General features: G+C 39.7%; 1 pseudogene; it reads left to right on the top strand.

Annotated features, from left to right (window-relative positions):
* The first annotated feature begins 528 nt into the window (after positions 1–528).
* The window catches only part of LOC149262998 (uncharacterized), a 67,930-nt pseudogene continuing 43,415 nt past the window's right edge, over positions 529–25,043 (top strand).

Genomic DNA, 25,043 nt, shown 5'->3' with positions numbered 1-25,043 from the left:
TAATGGAAAACCAAAACAATGTGTGAGGAAAAGTTAAGTGAAGCACTGACATTAATGGGTTTGAGAATACATTAGGAAAATTCAAATGCATGGAGGATGATGAACAAACTTGAACCGATGTTTAATATGTTGTTAACTGTAATTTTTGTCGTTGACCTTTGTATGCTATCTTTTTATATTTAAAATGTTGAATATTCCCTAGCAATAGAAGAGAATATGAAATTTCAATTCCTCCAAAGTGAGATTTTCCACATAAAATGGGAAATTTCAGTGCTTCAATTAATATGCCCTAGGTCACCATTCTAGAAAAGAGATGATTAATGTCAAAAGGTTATTAAGGAACAATGTAGGAAGATAAGTTTAATGAAGCACTGGTATTAATTTTTTTGAAAAAACAACAGTAAAATGAAAAGGCATGTAGGATGATGACCTAAGTTAGGAGCGACATGTAATATGTTATTCAACTGCTACTTTTGTTATTAATATTCCATGATTATGAAAGCTCTGTGTCAGGTAAGTAATAATTCCATGGAGTGCTCCACATACATGCTTAAAGTCCAATGCCCATTACAATTCTTGCCATCAAAATCACCCCATCTCAGAATAACAATTTCCCATGCCAATCTGATACACTTCCAAGTATTTCAAGTACCTAAGGGAGTCCATTTTCTGCCCATCAAATTCCCCCATGGTAGAAAACAAATCACAATGTGTAGGGAAGTTGAAAATGGCACAATTGATGCAAATGATAATAGTTAAGAGAGAAAGGAAGAGATTGACAATGTGGAGGATATCGTCGATTTGAAGATTAACAAATCTGGGAAAAATTCGAGGAGAAAAACTACAACAATCGACATGGAATCTCTCCTTGATGCAATTTGGAATGTGTTGACAGACTATGAGAGATTGGATGACTTCATACCAAGGCTTGCTGTCAGCGAGTTGCTGAAACAAAGAAAGAATGGTGCTAAGCTTCTGCAGATTGGTGAGAAAAACATCGAATTTGGTTTAAAATTCAAAGCCAAAGGCATAGTGGATGCCTATGAGAATGAGCTTTGAGATTCTTCCAATTGGGATTCGACGTGATATTGATTTCAAGATGGTCGAAGGTGATTTTCATGTCTTTGAAGGGAAATGGGGCATAGAGCAATTTGAGGGGAGTACAGGAAACCAAAAATTTTCAATCCAAAAGGACTTTCGAACCTAGCTTTCATACAGTGTGGATGTACAACCTAAGAAATGGTTACTTGTAGCACTTGTTGAAGGAAGACTTAATAGGGAAATAAAAATTAAAAAAGGTTTAATTTTAATCTTGTGAGACACCTTGCTTTAATTTCAACCTCCCTTCAGTAAAACCCTATAGCTCCTTTCTACAATTAGAGCCTCTGCTCAACAAAAGTTTTACCTCATTTTGGAGACCCTTTGTAGTTCTAAGTTTAGAATATGTTCATCAAGAAGACATTCATTTTGGGTTTTATTAGCTCAATACAACATTTAAGCTATCTTCACAAAATCCCTCGATTTAATTCTAATTTCGGCCTCAAATACATACAACCAACCCAGAAACGAAAATTAAACCAAAAACACCTTGGATTTTAAAGCAGTTAACTCGAACTATACAATTTAATTATATTTCTCAGCAAATTGTTTGAATTTTAATCCAGTTCCATCCTCACAACATGTTAAGCCTCTATTTACCTTGGTAGCTAACAAAAACCAATAGAAACTGCAAAATAAGGTCTTTACTTAGCTTTGAAGGAAGGAAATCAATTTGAGTTGAGTTGTGAATAAAGATTCTTTCAAAAATTAACAATAAAATGGAAAAGAACAACAAAAGCCACCGTTTTGAATAAAGTGCATAACATTATGCAAACTAAACCCCTGCAAACCTTGCATGTCATATTTCGAATGAAACCAATGACTTACATGTCAAAGTTACTGCAACTATAAAGATATTTCAATGAAACTAGAGAGCAAAACGCATAGACTTGTATATGCCAAATATTTAACGAGTTGAAAAATAAATCTTTTAAAGATTGGGAAATTATCGGTTCAACTCAAGATTAAATGATTCAAGAGTCTCTGGAGAGCATGAAAAAGTCTTTGTGTTGATAAAAAATGGATCACAATGCGTTCTGCAGCGAAAAATATCCATCCAGCTAGAGCTCCACTGGGTTTGAAATGGAGGATATGATTATTCTCTTCAATTTTTCATTTCAATGATTCCCGCCAAGTAGCGCCGTTAGAGTTTACAACCTATTTGATGGATAAATTTGTGGCCTGACGAACACAATTAATTACAATGCCATGCAATGTGTGACACAATTTTATCTCGAGTGGGAAAATCTATTGAAAAGCATTGCACGGATACTTCTATGGTCCAATCAATGAGGGATGTTGAGTGCTTCCTTGGGTGGGTTGGAATTTCAAAAGGAGGAAGTGGGTTAAATTTGAGGGTTTTGATATGTGTAGTATTCATTTTGAGATTTTTAACAAAGATTGATAATGGTTACGACAAAGTTGATTCTCCCTTAGCTTAAGAAATAATATTTCTTAAGGAAAAAAAATTAAATAATGATGGAAAGGGCAATTTTATAAGTAAGATGTAACGCGTTTTTCTAAGTCACAATACCTTATCGGATAATGAAATTTAAATAATGTTTTAATAATGATGTGTATTGTTAATAAGGGAATAAAATTTAATGCGGGTAACAACTCTGTGTAGGAAGAACTCTATCATTCTAACTAAATTAAAATAGTGTCTTGATAATTCCATCTTCCAAGGTGGAAATGTAAGAGGATTCATCATAGATTTTAAGAGAAATAAAAAATCAAAATATAGTTCAGATGTTGGGATCACTACACACAATGAAACTAAAATGCGAGTGTTTTTATTTTTATTTTTTATTTTTATTTATTTTTTATTTATTTTTATTTTTTATCCTCAAGTAATCATGTGGAACAAAGATGGGGGATTATGTGATCATTCTAAACATAATGATAAATGAATGCATCTATATAGGGCCTATTTTCGTTGGTCTAGTATGTCAAATCCTTCACGAAATGCATGACTTTGATAAGTTATAATTTTACCATGTCTTGAAGCATCAAAATGCCCCTACAAAAAAGCAAGCTAACTTGGTTTCAAAACTTCATTTGGGATATTGTAAAACAAGCTTTACAATCTCCCCCATGATATTATTTTAGATTTAATAAATCATTTAATATTTGACTACTTCAAGCAATTCAAGGATGAAGCAAATCATAGTTATGAAGTGATATGTAAAGTGCCATGGATATTACACTCAAACAATTCAACATGATAAGCCTTGAAAATATTATGAAATCTTTTAATGTAGTTTATTACATTGATCATATTATTACTATCTTGGTGCTCGAATTTATGAAAAAAACTACAATAGGAAAATGAAAGAGCAAACAAATGAACATAATATGTATCATAAGAAACCTAATAAGAGAGAAAACCCAATTGGAAGGTGAGGGCTATGCTGTGCTCTCTTTTCTCAGTTATAAAATGAAAATATAAAGAAAGGGACACTCACTATGGAGTTCACTTTGATATTGTGGCCTAAATGGCTACTACAAAATCTTATTCCTCGTCTATTCTATTTTAAAATTTCACTTCTATATGCATTGCTCAACAATGGAACAATTACATTGATAAAAGAATGGAGATCCTTCTCTTCCAAATAATTGAGTATTTAACATAGATTGATAGTTGTCTAGAGTTGGGTTTTCTGTATGCATCAAACCTCAATTGGTATTAAAGTTTTGAACCTTCTATAATCATATTGTTGTTTCCATCAAAAAATGGCCTCAATTTCCTCAAGTCATGAATGCCACCATGTCTAGGCACAACTTGAAAACATTGCACAAGTTTCCAGTCCTCTCGTGAAAGAGGTGGTGGCAGCATCCTCAAATTGAGATTAACATGGGAGTGATAGTAATCCAAATATGTTGGATTATATTTGAGCTTGTCCTCTAATAGAAAACCACTATTGACCCTCGTATCAACACTCGGTCGTAAAACATTACCGAAAAAACCACCAACAATAGTCAGAGAGCCTTGAACACTCGGAGGTTCACTTCCACTATAATAGAGATTCAATTCCCTCTCCCTCTCACTTGCCTTGATAAGATTCTTCTCTTGTAGCAACAATCCCAGCTCTTTTGGAAATCCCTCCCCATAAGTCTCTTACATTGAGATACTTGGGCCCTTAATTCCCCCCCCTAAGGTTCCTCCCATCCCTAAACAAGGCAACATCTTCAATGGACTTTCAGTCACCATTTATCATAGAACAAAATAGAAACCTTGACCCTCTGGTGCAACCTTTTAAAATAATTGCATACAAACAACCTCTCTTCCCACTTAAAATCTCCAACTTTTGTAAAGTATACTTTAAAGAGTTGAATTTGAAAGCCACATAATCATTGAATCAAAACTCCAACATCAAGGGTAAAATGCACAAAATATATTTCTCAAAGATTTTTCTTGAATAGTTAGTCCAGAGAGGTCTCATATACCATAGAAAATATTTCTTATTTCTCTCTTTCTTATATCTCCAAATTCATTTTCCTTCAGAAGTGAAAGGGAGAGAGAATCAAAGATTCAACATGAGAAATGGATTCAAAAGGTTCAAGTGAATGAACCTTATGCATTGAAGGAATTTCTCAAGCTTTGATATGCTTCCTTGTCCAAATGGATTTTCTAATTCATAACATTGCTACTTATCTCAAGTTTTTTCTTTATCCTTAGGTTAAATTTGAGTTGAGTCCACTTTTGGTGAATTTGGATTTGCATTCTTTTCAATAATCTCTTCCTTTTTTATGCCCTCGTTCATAGGGATATCTAAGAATATCATTCTACGAAACACTTTATCTTATCAGGGGATAATTGAAGCCTCTACTTGATTCTTGATAGTTACATCTTCACCTATACCCCATAAGATTTCATATTGATTAGAAGAAAACATATATTTTATGAGGAAAGAAATGTGGAGGATGGTACAATGGCCAAATGTTAGATATTCAATGACAATTCAATCCAACAAACATTCAATTATCGTCAGATATCCAACTAAAGTATCATTGAATATATGCCGATAATTGCGTTCTTCACATATCCAACAAAAGTTTGGATTTTTTTTTAAAAGTACAAAAAATGAAAGTAAAATATGGAAGTACGGTCAGATTGTCAGAGTACGACATTGGATTTTCTACCCATATGTACTAGTGTAGGCTTGATTGAGCCTCACACAACCCTGGTGAATAACATTCCATCATGGGTAAATTGATCTTCTTATATCCAATAAAAGGGTTAGCCCTAGCCTAGGATCAACCTACTCACGAAAAAATATATATATCATTATGATTTCCTTGAATTAAGGATGGTATTGTGTTATGTTATAAATGAAGAGTCACTAGCGAGAAACACCACATAACAAATTAAATTAGAACTTTTAGCCAAAGCATCAAGAGTTATAATATAGTTTTCAAGTAATCAAAATAAAAATAATACGCATTGGAGATATCATATACACATGGATCATACATATCAATCTAAATGTGTAACTAAAGCAACCCCTTCCTACACCTAGTGTCCTATATGGCCAAGGCAAGGTGTCATCAAACCAATGGTACATCCTCGAATTACATATAGATCCATATATCTCATTTTCAAAATGATCAATGTAACAAGAATCACAGGCATTGAGATGACAATCAAAATTTAAAAATATCCTCTAAAAACCCATATAGAAAGTCGGGTAACAAGTCCTATGAGATCAACCTGCGAACTATGATGGGAAATCCTCTAAAGTCTCTCTGAAGAAATATGCCCCAGTGAAGGCGTCAAGAAGAGGTATGAGGCCTCATCAATTTGATGTTTGAAGAAGTTTGAATCTTGGTTTTTCGATGTGGGTCCTAAGTAGGCAAGGAAACATACATGGAGGTGACCCCCTTGGAAGAATTCAAAAGGGGAAGGCCACATAAGGGCTTATATAAAGATCTAATTTTACTGGAACACTCCCTTATCCTTGTTGGAGACCTAAAGTGTTCCTTCTTTGTCCGAGAAATCTGGGGTGAGAATGATCTACCTGATCCTTTTGCGCAAGTGATCTATAGGATTATCTATGAGTCTCACCTTATCGACATATGTTTGTCTCCTCTTGGACTGACCTGGAAAAATGGAAGATCAAGGACTAAGGGGGTGGCAAAGTGTCTTGATAGATTCCTAGTAGTTGATCCTTTGATCACAAAAGTGGGAAAATATTGATCCTGGATCTTTCAGGAAGTCATTTCTTATCATTATCGTATTTTATTGCAGCTGGATTTTAATAAATCCTCTTCAAAGTATCCCTTCAAATTTAATAAACCTTGGCTCAATGAGAAGTCCTTTGTGTCCCTTGTGTATGAATGTTGGAATAATTATATGGTGGATGCTTCCTTATCTGTTATGGATTCATGGACCAATAAAATGAAAAATTTAAAATTCCATGTGAAAGACTGGTCTTGAAATCTTATCCATGAGCAACACCAAGATCTGGAATATATTGAATCTAAACTATACTTATGTCAAAATGATTTTATTCATACAGGGTTCCTAGATGATATGAAAAAAAGGGATGTACTTCTTAGTAAAAGGAAAGCAATTCTACTCAGATCGGAAGAGGAACTTTGGAGACTCAAAAGTAGGGAAATCTGGATAAAGGAGGGTGACCATAATACACTATTCTTCCATAAGTTTGCCTCCTACAAGAAGAATAAGAACGCCATAGGGGGCATCTTGGATGCTAAGGGTAATTCCTATGCCTCTCAATACGATCTGGAAAAATTATCAAGGAATCACTTTTATGATATTTTTAGGGATCTTGGTGATTTTTTAATCCATAATCAACTTCAATTCATTCAACATCTTCTTAGGTTATTTTGTTTTACGATGATATCCTTATTCTGGGTGATGGATCTGAAGATGGGTGGAAAATATTTAGAAGAATTTTCTTCGTCTATTGTAACCTTGGGAATGTTGATCAGTCAACATAAGCTTGCTTTATTTTATAATAATGTCCCTACGTAAACTATCCAGAATATTGAATCAATGCTACCATATAAGATGACTCCATGGGATCATCGTATTCTATACTTGGAATTCTTTCTTAAGGAAAACTACTCATATTTTGTTTTTCAATGATATCCTTATCTAGGGTGATGGCTCCAAAGACGAGTGGAAAATATTTAGAAGCATTTTCTTAGTCTATTATTCATCCTCAGGCATGTTGATCAGTCAACATAATCCCACCTTATTTTATAAGAATTTCCCTAAGTAGACTATCTAGAATATTGAATTAATGCTACCATATAAGATGACTCCTTGGGATCATGGTCTTCTATACTTGGACTTTTTTCTCAAGCTAAAATACTATCATGTGGAGGATTGGAACTGGTTAATAAAGAAGATTGAAGGAAAAGTTAACAACTGGTGCTGTAGATGGCTTTCAATTGGTGGCATAATGACTTGATTAAATCATCTTTGGAAAATCATCCCCCATGTATTGGTTTTCTATTGCAAATATTGCAAAGTCTACCGTTCACAAGATTCAACAATGTATGAGTAATTTCTTATGGAATGACCAAAGTAGTTGAACATATCATCATTTGGTTAAGTGGGAAATTCTTTCCCAACCAAAGCACCTGGGTCACTGGGGATTCAAGAATCTCCACTGGTTCAGTCTTGCATTGGCCATGAAAAGTGCATGTCGAGAAATCACAAGGGATGGTATTTGGAGCAACATAATTTTGGACAAATACTTGCACAACCAACCTGTTTAGGATTGGATTTGGTCCTTTAGACCACCAAAACACATTGCGGGATTGAACATTTGGAGGGGAATGATGACCACTATGCCTTGGATCAATAAATGGATGATGTCGAAAGTAGTTAATGGGAATCAGGTCAAACTAGGGTAATTTCATATTACAGGGGGGTCCTATTTCTTCCATTTATCTTATAAGCTCATCAATCATCTCAACTCTCAAAGTTTTTTTAGATTATGCCATGCTCTTATGTCTTCCTCATAGCAACCTCTTGCTAGAAGGTGGAAAAGTGCTCCAGATTTGGGTCTTCAGGGTCCTCTTGTTGAGGAATGGGATTTATTCACAAAAAATATTCTTCTTAGTGGTCTTACTCTAAATGAAGAGGATGATTCTATTTTTTGTGCTTGGAATTCCTCATTTGGAAAACTTAATGCTCGTCCTTACTATAATTCCAAATCTCATCGCTCTCCTTTGTAAATGGTAAAATGGTGGCACCAAAAATACGGGATTGACATATATCATCAAAATTGAAGTGTTTTATTTGGTTGGCATTAGAAAATCAAATTCAAACTTGGGACCTTCTACTGCAAAAAGGATTTTCGGGCCAAATGTTTGTGTCCTTTGCTCAAAGGGCTTTGAAATAGTTAATAATTTATTTTTTATGTGTGAATTTCCCAGGAATCTTTGGTTAGAAGCCCTTGGGTTATTAAACATCCCGGATAATGGCCCATTGGCATCTCTTGATCAATGCCTTATTTTGTGGGAGAAAAGCATGGACATTTATAAAGCTTTACGCATCTTCATTGCATGGGGTATCTGGAAAGTCATAAATAAATTCATGTTTGAGGGAAAACCTATAGAAATAAATGGAATCTTGGCCTAGATCATGGGTTTATTCTCATATTATGTCAAGCCTTGGAAGGAGCGATGAAATTGATCCTTTCACTTCCCTCCCAATCCACTACCTGCAAATGTTGGCTTCTTTGATGGAGCATATCAATTCGGGATTTGTGGAGGCGGTGCCATTTTTTTCCTTCCTAGAAATGTGTCTTACTATATTTGTTTGAATTCTAGTGTTGGGTCAAACATCAAAGTAGAGGTGTTTGTTGCATGGGTCCTTTTATATTTTGTAGCTTCATTGAATATTACCTCTCTTCATGTCTATTGGGACTCCAAGTGTGTGCTGGAATGGTTGTTGGGGAAGGATCATCTGAGGGTCCTTTCCCTAAAGTACTAGATGGATCATATTTTGTTCCTAAAAATGTATCTTTAAAAATATTCTCTTCCAACATATTTTGAGGGAGTGGAACCAATAGGGGGGCTATCTGTCCAAAAAAATCCTACAGTTGGAATCTTCTACAATGGTGCATTAAGTTCATATAGATTAATCCCTAAGGAGAAACTAGGGCCTTAGATGAATTAAAGGTGTGATTTATAGCTAAGTTCTAGACTCGATAAACATTGAACAATAAATTTTGACTAAGCTAAAGGAGACTAAGAAAATGGTTGGAGAAAGCTCTTGGGAGTATGATGAAAAATTACAAAACTTGATCAACAAACTTTCCTATGCTATGCATGAAACTCAACACAAAGAATGATTCATTCAAATAATGTTGTTCTTAATGTATTATTAATGCAATATTTTTTTTGTATCTTTTAGGTTTTTTCTCTAAGACGACCATTCTCTTCCTTCTTTTCTCACTTCCCCTCTCCATCTTGGATTAATATATTTTCTTTCCTTCCTTCTTCTCCTTGACTTTTTTGTCCAAATGATAAATCTATTTAATAGATAAATGATTTAATAAACTAATAAAACACTGAAAACATGAGAGGCTAGAGCGAGAGACGTGGCGGAAAAGGCCTGAAGCCTGGATGTATTATCACACACACTCACTCTCTATACAAAATAATGAGAATGATACAATATTAATACATCAAGAGTATGTCTCAAGATAGTGCATCTATCTTGGACACTCAATCACTTTGGTTGAGTAAATATCTCTACCACACACTAATCTAGGAGCCTAACTAGTTGGAGAGAATATCTCAACCAACTAGACCTAAACAAACTCCCAAGTTTGAGGAACAATCACATTCTAGAGTAGATAGGCAGGAATAAATCCAACTTTCATAATTTTAATATATATATTGTTAAGTTATGGTATGTTCTATGCTTATAACAGTTTACTTCTTTTTCTTATTATATTCCACAGATTAGCAATCACATATAAATAAAGTAAAGTGCAGATAGAACATTAAACGATCGACAGAAAACAAGCCAAGACAAGAGACACAAGATGTGGCGGCTAGCCAGGGACAAACCCCACAATGTGTGGGGAAACCCTTTGATCAAATCTTCTTTTATCTTCAATATTCAGCAGAGAGAAATAGTACAATAAATCTGATTCATATCAGCAGTAGCAAACCCTAGATCAGCAGCATCAACATTAGCGGCTTCATTTTCAAACTAGGGCAGACGATATCTCACAAACTGATCGTCGGATTGACTTCATTCCACCACCAAAAGTTTCGGCTTCCAGAGGAGGTTCAGATGAACCTACAACATAGTTTATATGAGGATATCTTCTAGGCCACACAAGTCAATCTTTACTTCTGCAGTTTCAGCTTTAGTTTTAGCAGTTTTCGGCTTCAAACTAGGGCAGTCGATATCTTGCAAACCGTTCGCCGGATTGACTTCATTCCACCACCAAAAGTTGCGGCTTTCAGAGGAGGTTCAGATGAACCTACAACATAGTTCCAAAGAGGATATCTTCTAGGCCACGCAAGTCAATCTTATCTTCTACAATTGTAGCTTCAAATTCAACAGCTTCCGGCTTCACATGTGTGAGAGAGAGACCCATTTCTGCGCAGTAGAGAGAGAGAGATGTGATGAGAAGAGTGAGTCCAAATGAGGAAAAGTCCTCTTATATTTATACACAACGTTGGTGGGTGAATAGATGCGATTGTTGGGCTTCTGAGCCTACATGAGTTGTAGGTCGGCTTGATAATAATTCCATAATCAAAATAAATTCATATCTCCATGAATACTTATCAGAATCGGATGATCTTTATATCAATCCTACACCTCTCAATGAGAGGAATCTAATAAAAATATTATCAGCCATGAATAAGATGACCCACATGAAGTTTTTCCCTGGTTTCCAATTTTAACACTCCCTCTCAACCAAGGAGAACTTCATCTGCAATCTGTCTATTGGTCGTTACTATTCATCAATCAAATGCACTGCCCTGTACAACCTGACCCTTGCCCTGCTCTGCTCTATTCTACCTATTCTTCTTTTTCTTGTTTTTCCATGTACTGATCGGTACTGTTTTTCTCTGTTCTGCTCTACTCTTGCATTGTTTTGTTCTGCTTTGCTTTTGTCCGAATTATGAAGAAGAAGAAATGATCGAGGATGTATCATACTGAATCAAAGTCAGTCTCAGAGTATGTACCACTGGTCCCAGACCAGTCTCAACCAACCCGAAGTCAGCGTCATAGTGAGTACAACTCCACTGGTCCTAAAACAATATCATCCTCCACTGACTCAAAGTCAGTCTCAGAGTGCGTACCACTGGTCCCAGACCAGTCTTAGCCGACCCGAAGTCAGCTTCATAGTAGGTACCACTCCTACCATTGGTCTCAGACCAGTATCACAGTCTCAGAGAGTGTACCACTGGTCCCAGACCAGTCTCAACCGACCCGAAGTCAGTGTCATAGTATGTACCACTCTCACTGGTCCCAGACCAGTACTGCACTAACACGAAGTCAGTCTCGGAGTATGTACCACTAGTCCCAGACTAGTCTCAACCGACCCGAAGTCAGTGTCATAGTATGATACAACTCCTACCACTGGTCCCAGACCAGTATCGCAGTCTCAGAGAGTGTACCACTGGTCCCAGACCAGTCTCAACTGACCCGAAGTCAGTGTCATAGTATGTACCACTCTCACTGGTCCCAGACCAGTACTGCATTGACACGAAGTCAGTCTCGGAGTATGTATCACTGGTCCTAGACCAGTCTCAACCGACCCGAAGTTAGCGTCATAGTATGGTACAACTCCTACCACTAGTCCCAGACCAGTATCACAGTCTCAAAGAGTGTACCACTGGTCCCAGGCCAGTCTCAACCGACCCGAAGTCAGCGTCATAGTATGTACCACTCTCACTAGTCGCAGACCAGTACTGCATTGACACGAAGTCAGTCTCGGAGTATGTACCACTGGTCCCAGACCAGTCTCAACCGACCCGAAGTTAGCATCATAGTATGGTACAACTCCTACCACTGGTCCTAGACCAGTATCATTGATCCCAGATCAATGGAGGTCATCCTAGCGTAGGGAGTATGGTAGATACAACGATGCATCCATCGGTACTACTATGGTCCCTAACTTCATTTCCCTGCTCATTGATCAGATGAGAGGTACTTCCCATGAGTCCCAGATTGCATGGGTAGGATGCCTCGACAGGAGAACTAATCAATCCTATCCTCACAGGAGAACACATCAATCCTGCTACAATCGCCATGGAGAACACATCAATCCAGGCCTCACAGGAGAACTAATCATCCTGCTACACAGGAGAGTGAATCATCCTGTTCCACAAGAGAGCAAATCATCTTGTCCCACAAGAGAGCGAATCATCTTGTTCCAGAGCGCACCACCAGGGGAGGGTGAGTCACCCTGTGGTTGTATGTTGCTCCAGTAATAACCGCAAGCCCTTAGAGCACCTAGAGCTCAATGTATGCAACATGCAGGACCCTTGTACAAGGGTTTCTTGCCGACTCCAAGTCGTTTGGGAAAATCACAGATTAGATCTTTCCTCGGGGCTTTGACAAGGTGTATCAACCTGTACATCATCTTAATGCGATGGAGCCTCCTTGCTCATCAACTTACCATATCCCAAATGATGTCTATTTGCTGGAGCAATCGACGAATACGGGATTCCTCAATAATCGAATCCCACCTCTGGTTGTTATAGAGAATCATAGTGGTATCCAATGTAAATCCAAACAACTCACTGAAGAGCTTTCGCAACCAGACTACCTCACATGAGGTCATGCTAGCAACAATATATCCTGCTTCGGCGGTGCTCAAAGCCACCGACTTCTGCTTCCTGCTCATCCAGGATATCGAAGCAGATCCCAAGGTGAAACAACACCTAGAAGTGCTCTTACAGTCCACCACACTGCCTGCCCAATCAACATCAGTATATCCAAGTAGTCTCACATCTCCGACAATGTATCTTAATCCATGAGAGATTGTGTCCTGAAGACATCTCAAAAGATTCCTGGCACTAATGCAGTGAGGCTCAACCAAATATGAGCTCACAATGCTAAATACAAAGCATATGTTTGGACAGAGGTTCACCAAGAACATCAATGCGAATGAGTTTTTGAAACTCAGAGTCATTTCCCAAGTCTAGTCCGACATCACTACCATATAACTTCTAAAAGTTAATATCCTCGAGGTAGTCATAGGCTTGCAGTCCATCATACCAAATCTTTCCAATATCTTTACCACATATTTTCCTTGAGATAGGAAAATTTCCCTTGGCTTCTGCCATACTTCAAGTCCTTGGTCCTTTATTTCAAATTCAGAAGCCAGCTCCCTCTTACATTTGTGAATGAGAGGGTCTGCACCTGTTAGAAAGAGGTCATCCACATACAACACCAGTATGAGAGGCTTGTCATCTTTAACCTTAAAGTAAAGGTTAGTGTTGTTGGGAAAAGTATCTACTCAGAACGCCCCTATCCCACTAAGGTGTGACAGTTTCTTAGCAACAAACAAGGAAAACTACTTTCGTATTCTTCTTTATGAAATGTAAACGAAGATGAATAGGATGAACTAACCTGTATCTTGCGCTAGTCCGTTGATCCAATCGCTCTCCTCTTTGATAGCTTCCAGCTATCTGCTCCCTTACTTGCCCAGCTTCACCAAGTTCCTGCAAGATCACAGAAGAGGAAAACTACACAAAGACATAGATTTACATTCATAACTAGCTTAGGATCAGATTTAAGCTAAACATGCAAATATAACAAAACATCATTGATACACAAGCATGTAGGAGAAACTCAAATAGTTTTATTGATATAACAAGAAGATCCAGGAGGAGATACAACCAAGTGAGTCCCGATCCAGCATCAACCTCCCAGCAAAGGAATCCCTTCTTCACCTCCAACAAAGCATAAATCACCCAATGCACTGATCTCTATCTCAAAACCAACAACAATTCTCTGCAAAGTACAAAATTCCAGCCTCTGGATCTCTGGGATGAGGGATCCATATATAGATGTATGCAGAGAGGATGAGTCAGCTTATGATTTGACTTGTGGCTTCTCTCTGTCAGTTCTTGCTTCCACTTGGAGACTGAGAGCCTCTTACTCATCCTTGGTCGAACTCAGTGAGGCAAGTGTCATTGGGGAAGATTCTGGAAGCTTCCATTGTCTGTCCACCTCGCGGAATGACACTGCCATTTGTCATTTCCCGCTTAGCGCACCCTGGTAGTGCATTTAGGTGCGTTGCAACGCACCTAGCTAGTGTACTGGGGTGCTATGCAACGCAGGTAGCTAGTGGAGCAGCTGAAATGATCCTGATTTGACTGGTTCTGAGTAGTTTCGGGTGGAGAACTTCTGGGAGAAGCTGTAATTGGTTGACCTTGTTCCTATAGGGGCAGGAACAACACTTTTAGGGACTTAGGATCCCTTGGTTTATGGACATTTCATGCTTAGAGCTGTAAGGCACAAAAATGTCTATAACAGTTGCCCCCTAAAGTATGAGGCCGTTTATCGGGTGAAATGCTTTATTAGGAGGATCCGAAGTTCTTTCAATGCTGGGAGGAGACCTGTAATAAGATACAATACAATACATTATCTTCATACTGTTTTCATGATCTAGCTGAGGCGGGCATTCCCATGCTCAGCTTTATAAATTCATTTTTATGTACACAGGACAGACAATCGTCTGATGGTAGACTGATGATTTTGATGAAGTCATCATCCTTTTGGTAGGATGATTATCTGTGCTGCAATGCTGTACATGTCAATGTTTTTATTTTTCCTGAATATATATCGCAGCCCGGATGGATGAAACTAGATCCGGGGTCTTCAATCTCGTCCGATCTTCACTTGAAGTACAAGTCGATCCATGTGAGAAATGTTTTGAAGTCGAACATGGAAAGACATCGCTTGATTACCAGTCGATGATGTAAACTGTTAACAAGCGCGAGAGGAATCACCGATAAGGATGATGACCCTCAAGGTACTGCAGTACAATTCACGTGGTGTGAATAAAGGACTTGGCGTCGAACACCACGCAAAATCTTTCGGTCGAAGGTCATTGATGTATACCTGTCGCCGGAAGTGAGAAACTTGCCATTGAGGCATGCAAGCTTCAAAGTACTGAATGGGGTGTTCCTAGATCAACTTCTTGGATAATGAGCTGATGTCGAAAAGAAGCGATCCGTCAAAGGAGGGCCTTGATGAATCCCACATCAATGACACGGAATGGAGCAAATGATTTTGATGGAGGTGAAAACGATCTGGTGATATATGGTTCAGGATGGCGGTCATGAAGGAATGAAGTATAATGTATGGTAGCGGATGGAACACGGGTGACTTCTCTGGATGACTTCTCTTGAACATGTCGGCGACACTTATGTGATGGATTGGTAGCATTTACCCCAAATGTGGATGGTATGGCGTGACCATGGTGATGTGACCGGTGAATGAAACAACCCAACCCGACTCAGGCACGGAGTGGAAGTGTCATGTTCAAGAGCGACTTGCTACCAATAAAGATTCTTTGAGTTTCTTCCCAATTTTTCTCCAGTCATTGCTGACCAGTACCTCTTTATTTTTGTCAAGCTTGAGGAGGATAACATATGCTTGTTCTATAATTTGCCCTTCGGGCAAACCCATCGCTATGTTTTAACGAGCCTAGCGATAGTGAAACTCGTTCTCGTCTAAAGACAAGTTTGTCGCTATTAATGTTTTTAACGAGTTTAACGACAAGGATAACTCGGCCCTTTTCATTTTTAGAGAGTCTGAAAAGGTACGTAAAGTTAACTCCGGAATTCCTTTTTCGTCATCTAATCCCTTAAGTCCTAAAAAGTATAAAACAATACAGAAGGGATGAATTTTCGATAGTGTTAACGAGCTGAACAACACAAGCACTCGATCTTTTTGTGCAATAATCCCTCAAGTCCAAAAAGATTAAAATCTAGAGGAGGGATAGCACTTCCGGTCGCTTTAACGAGCTGGAAGGCCAAAACTCGGCAATCTTTTCATGTTTTACGAGTCAGATGAAAAGAGATTAAAGAAGACTCGTCTTTTGAGGAACGAGTGATAAAATGGGTAGCAGCTGATTCCAGGTAAGGGTTGGAATTTTCCAAGCACGGCAGTGTCACAAGGATGGCTAGTGAAATCACTCTTCGCAGCTGTTCCTCAAAATGGGTAAACAATCAAATGGAGGTGAATGATCGGCCAATGGAAAAGTGGAGGTGACGGTGCAAACACGACCAAGGCTTTAATGGCTGATAATGCTACATTCACGGTGGTTATTTACCGGAGGATAGTTCATTTTTTGACGAGCTTAAACGCGGATTGAAACACTTGCTCGGTCTTATGTTTATTTTTTAACGAGCTTGAACTATGTGCTAAAACTGCTCGATAAGATGGTCTTGTTTTGATTTTTTACCATAAATAGCTTCATCTTTTCAAAGATAGTACTGCATTTTCAATTGCTTCATCAAACTAGTTAGAAATGAAGAACATTTGCTTGAAAATGAGATTAAAACGCTAATATTTTACTTTGAACTACGTAAAAAGCAATTAAAAAGTGTTTTTACCTCTCATTTTACCATTTCATTTGAACTTGGTTTGTTGGAGCTTTGGAGGTGCCTCTTCCCCCTTGATTTTCATCAGCTGATTTCGGGAGATTCTGTGGATGATTCTCGGCGCCGTCTGGACCAGGTAGGAGCTAAACCTGAGCTCTTTCATTTCATGGTTTCCTTTTTGCATTCTGTGCTTCATTCTTTGCTTTTCTGAGCCCCTGGGGTTTGATGGGTTCGTTCTGCCATCAACGCACCCTGGGTACATCGAAACCTGCGCTGAATGTTGGCCAGTATGAAGGCAGTTTGACATTCAACGCAGGTGGAACACTACTGCAGGTGCGTTGGGCGCAGAAAAGGAATTTGTTGCACAGTTTTTGATGAAAATTTTTGCCTGTTTCTCATCAAAATCAGGATCTAACTCCTCTCTTGTTTGTTTTTCAGAGATCTTGGAGCAAGATGACCCTTACATGGTGAGAACGAGAACATGAAGAAGAGGACGTGATTGCCCTACATGATCCGGTTACAGTGAACGCGCTGCGGAACTGTGGCTTGCTGAAGTTCTTCTGCATCTCTAGCATGAGACAACAGATCAACTTACTGCAGTATTTGCTCGATGCTTGGGATCCTATCAATCAAGTTTTCCAGATTAGGGGCAAATCTATCCCCTTGACTACAGTAGACATTTACTTCTTGACTGGCTTGTCGAGGCGGGGTGCCCCAATCTCTTTGTCAGGTTCGGCCCGAGGGAGCGAATCTGTGAGAGATTGTGTCCGCCAGTATTGCAGGGAAGGGTCTCAGCCGAGTAAAGACGACAAGATCATCATCCGTGATGTCACTGACAGGTCCCTTAGGTCTATCCTGTTTACTTTTGGTAGGATGGCCAGTAGTGCGTCTCTTCATGTAGCCAACAGATCCTATATGCAGCATGCCTTGGAATGCCTCCAACCGAAAATATTCAACTGGTGCGACGCAGTACTTCTTGTGATGAAAAATCAGTTGACCAAGATAAAGGACGGGAGGTTGAAGAACTTTGGGTTCGGTTCTATTTTGACCGCCTTTGCCTTGGAGAAGATACCACTAATGCAGCCACAGTACATTGCACTCGACTTACCTTCTCCTACTGAACCATGTATGCAGAGATGGGTTGACCATATGTCTAGGCATGCTGGCCAGTCTCAGATTTCATTTTTTGATACCTTCTTCAGGTGGTTTGATCGTCAGGAGATGGCTTATGCCGAGTATCCATACGCTGGCATGGACTTCCGGGGTGATCCAGATTTAGTATTGCCGGATGGCGAGCAGTGGGGCGCTATTGGTAAAATCTTTGACCATATCACTATTTACTGTTTTTTATTTATAATGTCCTTGTGCTTTATTCTATCAAGACTTTAATCAAACTCATGTGTACATGCAGATGTTGGTCCTGTTCGTCCAGTAGTTCGCCCGAGAGTGCCAGCCGTTGCCCCAGCAGGAGAGGCTGCCGGGAGGGTCATTCTTCATGACCTTGATGTGGCCAAGACTCTCATAGCTGTGCAGGAGCAGGTTGAGAGCCTTACTCTCGGTATTCCAGATGTGAGAATTGATGAGCTGCCTTTGCAGTTACAGCGGCATACTACTGGTGTGCCCAGACGATGGACTCGTCTCTTACGCATGATTGCACAGGCTGTGACTTGCTATCACGAGCATCATTAGACTAGGGTGCCCCCTATCATTTTGAGTTTTTGGGTCATGTGACCGATTTTGTCTTGGTTACAGAACATTATATGTAAACCATAAACAGCTATATATATATTTTGATTTTCGGGGTTTTATTTTGGTTGAGCTATATGATCCACATGCAAAACATTGATGATGTGTTTCTTTTTATAAATGTTGCAAATGACTATCTAACACATAGTTTGCTAATGAGTCGGTTAATGTGTTTAAGTTTCTGGAAATATGTTGGTATTGAATAAGATCAAATTGTCTTTCCAAAATCTTAACCCTTAGGAACATGCGATAAATAGCTGGGTTTCGGACGAAATATATACCATTGAGTTGTAGTATTACGAGTTGTGAGTCTAGCCTGACGATTAGTCGGCGTATACCATGGGTGATGGCATCAGAGAGAAGTTCTATCAACGCGCTATACTCAGCGATGTTATTCTTTGATTGACCAATACATACACCTCTGAAACTTACTAACTCACCGCTTGGATAAAAAATGGCCCAGGCTGCGGAGGACAGGTTCCGCGAACTACGACTCGCTCCGTCGGCATATCCAACACATGTCTCCAAAAGGTTTGACATCTGCAATAAATGAAAAAAGGTGGATTACTCGACCAAAACGAAAACTTTAGCGAAAACAAAATACAACAAAAGCATATTGGTTACTATTTAAGCATAGTAACGCTTGAGGTACAACCCATTACGAGGTTGCGCCAGTGGAATTCCGTCATAATCCATTAACTCGTAGGCTCCTTTTGCTAACACTCGTTTAACAATATAGGGGCCCATCCATAAAGACTTAAATTTACCTGCTCCTAATTTATCGGATTCTTGGTCGTAAAGCAAGACCAAGTCACCTTCTGAGAAGACACGGGGTTTGACATTTTTGTCGAACTGCGCCTTGACTCGTTTCTTATGGGCTTCGTTAGCCAAAGCGGCATCACGACGGGTTTCATCCAATTGGATTAATTCCAAGAAACGGGCCTCTTCTTTTGAAGTTCCAGGGAGGAGATCGATTGCGAGTTTAAGAGACGAGATTTCGCACTGGACTGGTAAGATTGCTTCCAGGCCATATACCAGTTGGAAGGGTGTGAACCCGGTTGCATTCCTTACCGATGTTCGGTAAGCCAACAAGGCTGAGTACAGGATTAGGTGCCACCTTCTTTTGTGAACTCCGATCATCCTTTGCAACATGCGCTTCAGGACCTTGTTGATTGCTTCAACTTGTCCGTTGGCTTGCAGATAATACGGAGTAGAGCTGTCGTGAGACAATTCTAGTTTGGCAGCTAATTCGAGCATCATGTGATTGCGAAAATGCGATCCATGATCTGTGACTATAGCCTGTGGTACGCCGAATCTGGCGACTACATGATTGAAAAAGAAAAGGGCAGTTGTTTCACCAGTATTATCTAATGTAGGCATCGCCTCGGCCCATTTGGTAAAATAGTCAACTGCGACTATGATATACCCATGCCCCCTGGTCGATGTGGGGTTACATGTCATGAAATCGATGCCCCATTTGGCGAACGGCCCAACAACAACTATCGGCTGTAGAGGTGCGGGTGGTCTTCTGGTTTTGCTACCAAAAATTTGACAAGCATGGCAACTTCTGACTGCGGTTTTGCAATCTTTGAACATTGTTGGCCAGAAGTATCCTGCTCGTAAGATTTTTTGTGCTGTAGCATATCCAGATTGATTCCCCCCACAAGCTCCTGAATGACACTCATTCAGGGCTTTCTCAGCCTCCTCATGGGTGAGGCACCTTCTCAGAACTGTATCGATACCACGACGGTAAAGTGTATCACCGACGATCATGTAGTCTTTTGCTTGGTATCGAATACATTTTTGTTCAGAGTGTGAGGTGTTAGGCCTAAAATTTTGGGTTTGGAGATAAATTATTATATCTCCATACCATTCATTGCTTGTAGATATCAGAAACAAATTCTCATCCACGATTGATTTTTCAGATGTTTCATCGTTGGACGACGATGGGAGATCGCATAATAATTCTACAAAAACTAGAGCTTTCTTTGATTTGGATTTTACGAATTCCAGATCAAACTCTTGAAGGATTGCTATCCATTTTGAATATTTGCCCCCCAGCAACTGTTGCGACAATATATAAGTCATGGGGTTGCAATCAGACAGAATGGTAGTTTTCCGAAAGAGGACATAGTGTCGAAATCTTTGTATCGCTTGAACAGCTGCAAGCGCTAGTTTTTCAACATAAGAATATTTGCTTTCTGTATCATTTAAGTTTTTACTTAAATAATATATAGGGTGTTCAATTCCATCGACTTCTTGAACTAAAACCATTGCAATGGTTGTATTTGTTGCAGCCAGATACAGGTTAAAATCCCTCTGATAATCGGGGGCGTACATTAATGATGCTTTCATTAAGGAATATTTTAAAGCATCAAAGGAAGCTTGCGCAACCTGATCCCAGACAAAGGGTACCTCCTTTTTCAAAAGACGTGTATAACCTTTAGCAAGTTCGGCGTAATTTGGAATGAACCTCCTCAGAAAGTTTGCTTTCCCTTGGAGTTTCTGAATCTGAAGCAAATTTGAAGGTGGAGGCAAATTTACGATTGCCTGAACCTTGCATGGGTCGAGACGAATCCAATCCTTGGAGACTACAAAGCCAAGTAAACGACTAGAACTGACGCAAAATACACATTTGTGTGGATTGAGTCGTATCTTGTAGTGTCGACAACGTAGAAATATCGCTCTTAAATGTTGCGGATGATCAGTCCGCTTTCGCGAATGAGCTGGAAGGTTGTCGAGGTATGGTTGAACGATGTTTTTGATGTCGTGGAAGGCATAATTCATTGCCCTCTGAAACGTCGCCCCTGCGTTCTTTAAACCAAAGGGTAATTTTCGATATGCGAATGTGCCCCACGGACAAATGAATGCAGTCTTTGACTGGTCCTGTGGGCGGATATTTATTTGATTATACCCGGAAAATCCATCCATGAATGAAAAGATTTCGCATCTGGCGCATTCATCAATTATCTGGTCGATGAAGGGTGTAGGGTAGTTGTCTTTTGGACAAGCTTGATTTACATCCCTATAATCGACACACACTCTAATTGTCCCTTGTTTTTTCATAACAGGGACAATATTCGATACCCAATCGGTTAGAGGAACTGGGTAGATGAAATCGGCATGGAGAAGTTTTTCAACTTCTGCCTTAATGGCAGCGGCTTTCTTGGGGTGCACCTGCCTGAGCCGTTGTCGTACCGGTTTGACATCTGGATACATCTTAATTTCATGTTCAACGATACTCGAGTCGATGCCTGGCATTTCACTGTATGACCAAGCAAAGACATCTCTGAATTCGCGAAAAAGAGCGTTATATATTTCCAGTTCTAAAGGAGAACAACATTTGTCGACATAAATATTCTCTACAACATCCGTTTTAGTCGAGATATTTATGGCTATAGTCTCTTCAATGTTGGATAAGTTTCACTCGGAATCCACCGTATTTACAGTATTTGATAGAAATTCAAAAACTGAAGGATGATAAAGGTCATCTTGAGTATCTTCTTCATAATCCGGAAGAAGGGAACGATGGTGGCAATCACTCCATGGTGCCCCTTCAATCACCATTGATTGTACAATTCCTTCGTCAGTTCCATGCACTCGCGACCAAGGATCTGAAGGGGTACCATATTCTCTAGACCTATCTACCCAAACGCTTGATGAGCGTTGATTCGGGTTTGCCTCCCATGCTAGAAACATTGATTTCTATAATATTTCTATTCGGCTTGGGGGCAAAACCATTGTATGATCCGTGTTGATATCGTTTTCTGAGATCTTTGTGGAAGATATCATATTGCAGGTTCCTATCGACGCTACTTCCGCTAGATTGATTGGAGGTGGAAGAGCGAAAGTTCCCATTAGTATAGGATCTTTTAGTAGGCCTACTCCGATATTCTGAAGCGAATGGGGGCTTCCATGGATCATGGGAATGCTTCCTGTAACTTGAGAACCATTGGGGAGGAAGTTTTGTTGATCGACGATTGTAATCCCTCCTTGAAAGGGAAATGCAATCTTTCTAAAATAGGTCGATACAAAAGCTACCATGGCATATATCCATGGTCTTCCTAGTAGGATGTTGTAATCAAGATTCCCATCGATGACTTCAACATCTATTTCTACTGTTTTTCCCCCTAGTTCAACTTTCAAGTTATTTAGGATACCATATGGGGTATATGTCCTTCCGTCGAATGCTTTTAATGTTGTCGAGGACCGCGACAAGGTTGGAGATCCTAAAGTTTTCCAGCAACTCATTGACATAATACATGTAGATGCCCCCTAATCAATAATTGTTCGATGAACAGTTTTGTTGAGGGCTTTCACTTGAACAAGGAAAGCTAGTTGAGCTGGTAACTGAGGATCGTATCCTTTGTGGTCGAAGGATACAAGATTGGAATCCTTAGGATCTATCCCACCAATGGATGATAACAAAGCCTGCCTTTGGGATGGGCAATTTTGTAGTACTTCAAGAGTCGACATAGCGGATGGCGATTGGGCCAAATCTTCCACTATGTTATAATGCTGCGCCGCTTTAGCGCGGGGATTAAATGTCGACTTGTGTACTACTCCCTTCGGTGGTTTTATTGTTAATTCAGGAATGATGGGTGGTACAACTTCTGTCGAAGTTGTTGTCAAACTACTTGGTTGATCTTTATCCTTGCCGTTCGACAGCTGCGGATTCCTGTAATCTTTGTTCCTTGTCGAAATCAAAGCATCATTTTGCTGTTTAGAAACCGACAACATTAGTACTTGAGATGGGGAAGCATTTCCACTATCAACCAGATTTGTTCCTGGATTTGGAAACGGATTAGTTAACACTGCTGAGGTTTTCGAACTTTTAAAGAATTTCTTAAGCTCAGCTTTGTATGGACATTCTTTCGTCCAATGGTCCTCATCACATATGTGACATCCTGTAGAGGGTTTCCTATTTCCAGGAGGGTTTGAAGAAGATTTTTCAGGCGATGACTCCTCCTGTTTCTTCTTCTTCCCTTTGCCTTGTTTCTTCTTGCTTCCTGGTTGCTTGGTTTCTTTGCCCTTTTCTGTCGATACGGCATTTACTTCCGAAGCAAGAAGTTCGTCTTTTGCATTTTGATCTGAAATCTTACGGGCCTTCTTAGATGTAGCCTTCGTCGATTTCGTGTTTATTTTGCCAATCACGCCATCGCCGGTGTGAGAGTCATTGTTCGATTTAGGAGGAGGAGGAATTGAGAATTCCGGTCTAGGGGCGTCAGGTATTTTGTCGTAGAGCGTGCCAGACTGAGTATAGATCAAGTCCAGATATTGCGCACGAGCTATAACTTGCTCTTCTGTTAAGACTCCCCCCTTTGCCACATCTTCTGTGATTGAAGGTAATAATGACTTGATAAACCATTCAGCTAATAGCTGATCGGGAACGTACGTTTTTACCATCCTACGACGACGTCGCCACTCATGTATATGATCAGATATGTGAGTGGCCGTTGTCTGTTTGAAGTTGGTAAGGAGTTCTGTTCCCGTTTCATACCTTATTGGTAATTGAAAATGGGTTAAAAAGGTTGTGGCTAAGGTACTGAAGTTGTCGAACGAAGCTCTAGGCAATTCAATATACCATTTTGCCGCTGGACCCGTTAACGTCCTCTGAAAGAGGCGAAGTCTTATCGAATCATCATTTAGGGTGTTTGATGAACACCATAGATGAAATGTCATCACGTGATTCGATGGATCTTCACCCAGATTTCCGTTAAATTTAGGAATATCTGATGGAAGTTTATGCGGAATCGCTGGCCACCATGGGGCGTAAGCAATTGGATCGTTTGTTAACCGGTGTAAATCAGGTAACTCTAAAGTTGCCACGAATGGTAACTGTTGATTCAGGTTTGGTGAAGCATACCCAAGATACGATGGAATCGCCTGAGCAGTTGGCCTTTGCATACTAGCATAATGCAGTTGATGCTGGTATGACTGATAAGGTTGGTGGACATGACCATTGTAAAATGGTTGATTTTGACCGTTTTGAATGTACAGCTGTCCACTGTTCGCAAAGATCTGCTGCTCAGAACCTTGGTATACTTGTTGGAATTGTGGTTGTTGGTATTGCACCAGCCACGGTTGTGAAGCCATGTGTTGTTGCGCTATACTAACCGTTGGACCAAGGTGTGGGGTAATTGTACCCGTCTGGACCTGTGTCGCCCCACTAGTTGGCGATTGTGGTTGAGTCACAGGGTCAAGGGGCTGTTGCATTACAACCTGAGAAATCTGAGGTTGGCATACAACAGGCAGCGTTTGAACTTGTGACACCGTCACAATAGCTGGTGTAGTCGGGATGTTCGACATAGGTACACATTGTTGCATTGAATACACAACTCTTGGTTGTTGAGGTAGCATAGGTACCCAACCACTTGAGGTGATTCCAGTGTAACCTGAATATTGTTGTGAATTCCCGTATGGATATCCTCCCGGAGGGGGTAATGAAAGGGCATACTGCCCCCTATACGGTGGTAATCCGGAACTCAAGAGGATTGTCTGCCCTTGGGGACTGGATTGCCCAAATTGACCTCCAAATGGATCAATTTGTTGAGACTCAACATAAGAGTTACCGGATATTATTCCGGTTGAACAAACAGGAATGGACCAGACTATTGAAATAGCCCCTG

The sequence above is a fragment of the Pinus tabuliformis genome, chromosome 6, assembly GCF_031772625.1.
Source record: "Pinus tabuliformis cultivar Carrire ecotype Pingquan chromosome 6, CPIR1, whole genome shotgun sequence".
NCBI classification, from domain to species: domain Eukaryota; kingdom Viridiplantae; phylum Streptophyta; class Pinopsida; order Pinales; family Pinaceae; genus Pinus; species Pinus tabuliformis.
The sequence above is the reverse complement of the archived record's forward strand: the minus strand, read 5'-3'. Positions and strand labels throughout refer to the sequence as shown.